The sequence below is a fragment of the Hibiscus syriacus genome, unplaced genomic scaffold (assembly GCF_006381635.1).
Source record: "Hibiscus syriacus cultivar Baekdansim isolate YM2019G1 unplaced genomic scaffold, ASM638163v2 tig00110415_pilon, whole genome shotgun sequence".
In the NCBI taxonomy this organism is placed as follows: Eukaryota; Viridiplantae; Streptophyta; class Magnoliopsida; order Malvales; family Malvaceae; genus Hibiscus; species Hibiscus syriacus.
The window spans coordinates 237,876-246,524 of NW_024062729.1; positions in this window are offsets into that span (position 1 = coordinate 237,876).

The following is an 8,649-nucleotide window of genomic DNA, read 5'->3' on the forward strand; positions in this document are numbered from 1 at the left end:
ATGAAAGTTTAGATAATAAAACAGACTAAAACTCATAGTTTAGGTACTAAATGGATAGTTTACCCTATTTTATCAATAATTTATTTATTTTACTCATATAATTTTATAAATTTATTCTCTCTTAAAATTTTAAACTTTCGTCCCCAATAAAAGCATGTGTTCCTATGCTTAATGTTCATCTCATCTCTTTGTTAATATTTTCTTAATCTTCTTTTAATTCTTAAACTTTTGAATATGTATTTGTATGTTTCAACCATCGGAATAAATCAATTGATATGATATTAATATTTTAAGAATTTAGTTAAAAGTTGAATAGTATTTTAGTACATCTTGTACAATTGTTTAGAATGATTAGTTTAATTTATGGGTAAACTATGCATTTAGTGCTTAAATTATCGATTGATCCATTTTAATACCGAAACTTTCAATTTTTAAAATATACCCAACAGTTAGTTATTATTTCATTTTAGTAACATTCGTTAAAAACTTAATACCTAAACTATCAGTTTAAGCACGTTCTAATACCTAAATTTTAAATTTTTCTTCAAAACTTAAAAATAAATTTTGAACGGGATATTGAATTGAAGACAGAGTGCTAAAATGAAACAATTGAACTCTAGGTATGGTTTTGGAAAAAAATGAAACTTTATGTATTAAAACGAATCAAAATTGATAATTTAGGTATTAAATGCATAATTTACCATTGTTTTATATACGTGGAGGGGCGGTAGGGTCATGCTGGCAGGACACTGATGTGGAAGATAATAGGGTAGTAGGGTACCCACGGAAAGAGGGGAGAAAGTGGCGGTCCATTTTCATATGTTCAATCCACTTTTTATTTTATGAGTTGGGACATGCAGGCAGTGTCTACTTTTGTAGGTCGAATTCTCTTTTGAGGCAAATGCAACAACGATCATGCCTGTCTGTCTATATAATCATATAATTCGAGATATGACGCATAAATTATCATAATATTTTTATAGCGTGTTCGTTCAAAAAAATAAATTATATTTTGTAATAAGATTATAAGGTGGATTTTTTACATTACTTTAATATAATAATGTAGCACCAATAATAGTTAATATAGTAAATAATTTTAATATTTATTTAAATTAATCAATTGATATATCATATTTTAATAATTTTCCATTTTCTGAATAATTATAAATTTGTCGGCAAAAATAAGTGCGTGTCATACGAACAAATCATGCTCATATGAAGGACCACCCAACGACCTTTTATTATTATTATTATTATTATTATTATTATTATTTATCGAAAACTAAGATTTTTCCCATCTTGTGTACATGTATCTCATCATTGTATAATTCGAGTTACTCATTCAGGACAGGTTCTAGATTTTATTGTGACCAAATTCCTCTATCAATCCCTACACTATATTTAAATTGTGTGCTTAGTCCCTAAACATAGTCATTTTTAGTTCTTACATTTTATTAAATTTGTTTATTTTGATCACGATTCTAACAGTAGTTGTTGATATTATTAAATAAAAGTATGCTATTAGTAGTTTTGTATAAATTATAGATTTACTTCATGTTTTTTTAATCTGATTTTTAAAATTCTTATAATTTAATCATGCCGTTAATATGTCTTTTAAATTAATATCATAATTATAAAATGTAAAAAGTACGTATACTATGTCAACAAGTGTTGGCACAAGTGGTTGTGATTCAAGAATTTGAGTTGATAAGGTCAAGTTCGAATCTTACCACCATCACTTTTGGTAAGTAATCTGTAAATTCTTATGTAAATCTCAATTGGGTCTTAAGTATGTCTTAGTCATAGACCGAGGAGTCACACCTGACCTAAATTTTATGTAAACAAAAATACATATACTCTATTTGATCAAATAAAAGTATAACTATATGTATATAAAAGATGACACTTCTGATTATTAAGTGCTTTTTAAGTTTATTCATAAAGACCGAACTTATCATCGGTCAAAACCAACACTAATCATAGCTATTGCCTTTATTAAGAAAGTACTGTAATAACCAATTCTCTTCTATTTATAAGTATTTTAAGGGTTTTGTTAACTTTTAAGTGTCCACAAAAATTAAAATTAAAATTGAATTTAGTGTTTAATCTTTTTATATGAGACTTAGATCCCGATATATATATATATATTAGGTCGGATCAGGTGCGAGATTTATATAAAAAATCAGATCAAATTTGAGATCATATAAAATCTCGTTAAATTTAAATTTGATTAAATGACGAATTAAGAATATAATACTCACTCAGATTAAGTTCAGGTAACCTAAAACTCTAATTTGATTCGACATATATCTATCCTTAATTATAATTTGTGGGTTTGTGACCGTGATTTACTCTTGCTTGAAATGTATGAATTATGCTACACCGTATTGTCAGATTAAAGTCCAAATAATGAAATTAAATTATGCCGACTTTTAAAGCCCACGATAATTAAATTAAATTGATTTTTCGCCTTGTAAAGCCAAAAACAATGAAAACCCAAAGGTAAAGCAACCCGAAGTTAAAATCAGTGTTCGAAACATTATGCCGACTTTTTCAGACAGCCGCAAATCTTGAAGAAAGGCCAAAGCGAAGAGAGTGGGGCCCTTCCCAGACAGAACCCTGTTCCACCATGCCCTAGCGGCAACGAGGGGCAGGAAAGTTTGAAACAGTGAAGAATTAAAGGGGAACAGTAATAGGGGCGACGGTGGTCTGAAGATGAGGGGCCGGCGTAGGGTGGTAGGTCCAGTCGAATCTGCACGTGCAGTGAGTCAACGGCGTGCCGACAGTCTATTTTTCATGTTATCTGCTGGAAATTTGAGTCATTTCTAGATAGCGACAACGTATCGGTCGCCGCCGTAAAACGCGGCTCCTCCAGCGGTGGCGCTGCTTCTCCTTGTTTTTATTCTTCTCGTGTATTTTAAGGTATTGTATAAACAATCATCTAATGTTACATAATAGGGTAAACTACGCGTTTAGTGCCTAAACTTTCATTTCTTTTAAAATTATAACTAATTTTTATTTTAGTACTCGCCTTTAAAAACTTAACGCGAGTAGTACCTAAATTATCAATATTTATCGATTTTAGTACCTAAGCTTTTAATTTTTTTTTTCCAAAACTGAACGTTAAATTTTGAACAGATGTACTAAAAATAAATAAAAACTAAATGTTAGATATGGTTTTGAAAAAAATAAAAGTTTAGGTACTAAAATGGATAAAAACTGTTCATTTAGGTACTAAACATAGAAATCATTGTATATAATATCACATTTAATGTATGTACTATAAATAAAATATTCAATGTGGTATAAGGTACCGATGCTCTCTTCTCTAGGGTTCGAGCAATGTCTTCTAACTAAATTATTATTAAAAGATATTTATTTTAAAATTTCTAATACGGTAATCATCATTCGGTAAAATATTTCATATATATGATATACGTATTTTGATAAAATGGATGAGATGATATATTTATTTTAAAATATTTAATATGAAACCTATGTTTTGTTGAAATGTTTAATAGATTATGATTTTATATATTATTATGATACTTAGGTTAATAGTAAATATAGCACATGAACAAAATATTTGATGTATTATTATGGCGTCTAAATTAACATTTTTAGCAAATATTAAATCGATCAATAAAAATTTATATGTATCGAAATAATATATAGTATGGTGATTCAATTATCACATCAAAGTATGTTCACTTAAAATATTTTAAAAATACATATACCACGTTGAATATTTTATCAAAATGTAGATATCAAATATGAAATTCTCTTTAAAGTTTCTCCCATTTTATTTAGGTTAATGCGTGTTTTAATTCTATAACATAATCGTAATTCGAGGTATAATTCATGCACTTATTTTTATATTAAATCTAAATTTAATCATTATCTATTTTATTTTTTTTATTATTTATTTATATACTATCTTAGGTGCAATAACAGGCGTTAAGATTTGGTCATCTAATTAATAATAATAATAATAATAATTAATTGCCAGTACTATGCTTTAAAAAGGGAACAATAATTTTTTTTTTAAATATTTTAAAATTGATGACTAACTCTTCATACCTTTCAAGCTTCCAATGATTCGATAGCACCAAGTATTTGTTTGATATTCGCTATAAATTATTATGTTTTGTCTTTGGACCGACTTTGATAGATTGCCTTCATATCTTCTCTTTTCATGGAATTAGAAAATTAAAAAGTAGTCGCCACAACTTTGTTCCCCAAAATTCAATTTTTAATAATTCAAAATTTTATTTAAAATATCAATTTAGTACCTAAACTATCTGTTTTTAATCATTTTATTATCTAAGCTTTTAATTTTTTCAAAACCTAACGTTAGATTTTGAACGGGATACTAAAATAAAATAAACTCTAAACTTTATATATGATTTTGAAAAAAAAATTTGATAGTTTAAGTATTAAAATAGACTAAAATTTATAGTTTAGATACTAAATACGTAATTTACCCAAAATAATTTAGAAGATTTGGATCTTTATGACACCTTATTATCGACAAGACTGATACTATATATCGAAATTTAGTATATATTTATACAAATTAATTTAAAAGTTTTCAAGTGGATGTCACAAAAAGATGACAGCGACTGCTTAACGGTGAAGTTGACGCCCATAGCCATTGGACAAATGAAAAAAAAAATTATTTTCAAAACACAAAAAGCTATGATTCACCAAAAATTAAATTATTATTATAATAATATTTAATTAAATAAAATATTTTAATCATGGGTAAAATACACATGGAGTGTCTCTGTTATGCGCAGTCTATTAAACATCATAAAATAAACCTCTAACTATAGGATACTATTTGGTTGAGTCTCTCAATTATTAAAAATTACAAAATTGTAACTCGACTATTCATATGTTCCAAACTCAACCCTTTCTATTAAAAAAAATTGAGGAACGTCTAAGTTTAACTCTAATCTACTGATTGATATATGATTAAAATCATACTTTAATGATCTCTAATGGCACATACATTACTTTCAAACACTGCCTTAATGGTATAATATAAACATAGACTCGATCCATAAAATATAACTCAAACATTTCTGTAACAAGATTTTTATCATATCCCAAAAAGCATGTTAAAGTTCAATTCAAACGACTGCCACTTTTAATGGAAAATGATGAGTTTATGTGGATAGTCGAGTGACTATTTTGTAACTTTTAATAGTCGAGAGGCTCAACAGAATAGTGCCTTATAGTCGGTGGATCATTTTATAACTTTCAATATTCAAGTGACTTATCATAGCAATGTCATATAACTGGGGGACCATTTATATATTTTACCATACTTTATATATTTAAAAAACTAATATTTCAATATTAAAAATCTAATCTAACTTAGTTGAATTAAAATATTAGGTTTAAATATTTTTTTAAGTCTGTATCAATTTATAAATTAAACGAGTTGATTCTTTTCATTAAAAGTTTATTTAGTTTTTTTTAATTATTTAAAAATATATTATAACATTAACCTTTTCATTTAGCGCGTGTCTATGATTGATAGTTTTTATTATTATAAAATTACATAATTAAATATCAGATAATAAAGTGATATGATGTCAAAGTGTTACATTATTAAAACAATTTAAAAGTTAATATTACATAAAGGACATTTAAGGATCAAATTGGGAGAAACTAATCAAATTCAGGTGCAAAATGCATTTTTTAATTAAATTACATGTAGCTCTCAAGTTATCCCAAAATCCAATACGAAACTTGCTTTGTTGCGACGTAAATATTTCTTTTTATATTCCTTAAATTGCAAACCTCTTCCATTAATAAAAGGCTTAACTAAAAAGTATTTATAATATACAATCCTTTTCATTTAGTTAAAGCATTTTTAGGTAAAATAACTATCTAAAGTATATTACATTTTTCAAATGGGTATTTAAAATATTTTATTTGTCAAAGTAAGTACTTAAAATATTTTTTTTATCTAAGTACGTAAAGTATTTTTATCATGCGTCAACTTTAGATACCTAGATGAAAATTTTATACTTTAAATACTTATTTTAATAAAAGAATATATAAAGTACTTAAGATTGATTTTGAGTGGGTTTCATGAAAAACATGTCCTAGAAGAAAAAAAAGGAGTGAAATACGAATGTTTTGGTATTGACATACTCGCGAGATATGACCGATGATGGGCAGCGCTTAACTGTCGACGACGGTCGGAAAGTACAGTGCTAAAAAATTATTTAAAAGTCTAGTGATAAAATTGATACACCCTTAATGTTCAGTGTCTAAAACAATGTCGTTTTAGGCATCATAACAATCATACCAGAACAACTTCGTTTAGGTGTGACGACTGACAGGTCAAGTCAGCAATCGTTAATCATGTCATTGTCACATTACTGACTCAACGACAAATCGATATAATTGAATGTAAACTAAAGTTCAACGTTGTAATTGGCAAAATTGGAAGTTAATGTGATATGAACTAGTTTTTTTTGGTCCAATAGGGCAGTCCAAAAAAATTACAAAATAGGGCACAAACACTTTTATTTTGGGATTTACGACATTTTTTACGATGCATGAAACTCGTCACGTCGAGATGACAAGTTCTAATAAAAACTATTTTGTATTCAAACTTTTTACTTCGATGTGATAAAATTTAATAAAAAATATATTTTATTAAAACTCGTCACCTCAAGCTGACGAATTTGAATAAAAAATATTTTTATCAGAACTCGTCACATCCACGTGACGAGTTTTATTACTACTATAGAAAATATCACAAATCCCAAAATAAACTTATGATTGTCATATTTTTCTAAATAATTTACCTGTTTATCCTATTGAACAAAAAAACTATAAACGAGTCAACGGATAAAACTCAATAATAAGTGAATTACTTTATCCCGGACCCCAAATAATATACTCTAAATATCTGTTTTTGAAATAAGTATTAATGAAAAGAATAACATGGAAAACCTGCCCATTTAAAAATAAGAATCAAAGGTTGCAGGAGGAACCTCGCTATAATTTGTACAAAATATATGTTAATTAAAGCTGATACGAATCTCTTTGATTATACGTATCTTGAGATCGTGGGATCGAGTCTCATGGAGGGCATTTCATAATTCGGAGGTCTCCTACGGAAGCTGCTCTCAACCTAGTGTTGGGGACAACCTACTATCTTACTCCCCTTACCCCATTACATAGGGGAACAATGGACAACCATTTAAGCTAGGCTTTTCGTTTCCCTTAAACTAATACCTGATTAATTTGTTATTATATTATAACGAAGCACGTGATTAGCACGGCCGGTTCATGTTTTAAGGCGCAAATTGACGCAACAAATAAGGAAGAAACATAGTACATTGCTAATTTTTCTATGGACGTGTGAACAAAACATATAAAAATAAAAATAAAAGTAATTACGAATCAATGCCTCTACTTTTCGCAAATTATAAAGTTCGTCCATGTACGTTAATTTATCAAATATAGAGGGAGTGGATATTCAATTTGCATAAACAGAGGAGCGAAATTTACATTAAAACAACCGTGATTCCAAGTAAATCCACGTTCACCTAAGGTCAGCGGTTTCAATTTTTAACTAAAAACAACGGATTCATGCACGTGTGTGACGGGGGGGGGGGAAATCATATTCAGCAATTATTATGAAAATCTATATTTATAATTTATAATTAATTTGCCTCTCATAATCATTCCTCTTAAGCTACACTGATCATGGATAAACGATTTATTTATTTAATTAAATTTAAACTAATTTATTTATTTCCCCCGAATTTTCTGCTGTCTCTAGCTGTAAAAACGATACTAAAATAATGTGGCCTTATTGCTAGATTTAAGGTTGCCCAATTCCCAACCACATGAAACACATTGTAATATAATTAATTAATTAATTAATCTTCCAGATATATAATATAAATAAACTATTAAACCTCTTAAATATTGTTTAATGATTGAATCATAACGTTAATTTATTTTCGTTTCCTAATCAAATGATTTTTAGATAGAAGCCGCTCATTTATTAGAAGAATAAAATATCTCGAATTACAATAAAGATTTACGATCATAGTCAAATTAAATATATAATTAGGACATTTTTTAAATCATTGACATAAAATTAGTAACTTAAGATCACATAAGGATCGGGCCATACAATAAAATATTTAAAAAAAGTAACCAAAATTCGAACAAGGATAGATGCAAATATATTTGATCGCATCAGTAAAAGGACCCCAAACGATGATTAAGCTATTGAGATATCTCCGACAAAATCGTAAATCAGAGACGAGCGACGTGAAAAAACTATTCACGGACGCAAATCAAGTATCCAAATCAAACGCCAAGAGTCCAAAGTAGGGAAGATCAACATGATAATAGATAAACGTCATCTTGATCAGTCATGACGATTTTGAATCAACCCTTAAAAAATATAAATGAAAAACAATGACCAATCAACCAAAAAAATGTCAAAAAATAGAGAAAAAATGTCATAAAGATAAACTTATTGTGAAAGTTAAAAAAAATATACGATATAAAAAAATCAGAGTTCAACAACTAACGTTAATGTTAGTAACGTCGTCGATCAACAAAGATTAAAAAAAGTATAAATAACACCCACAAAATGAGAGA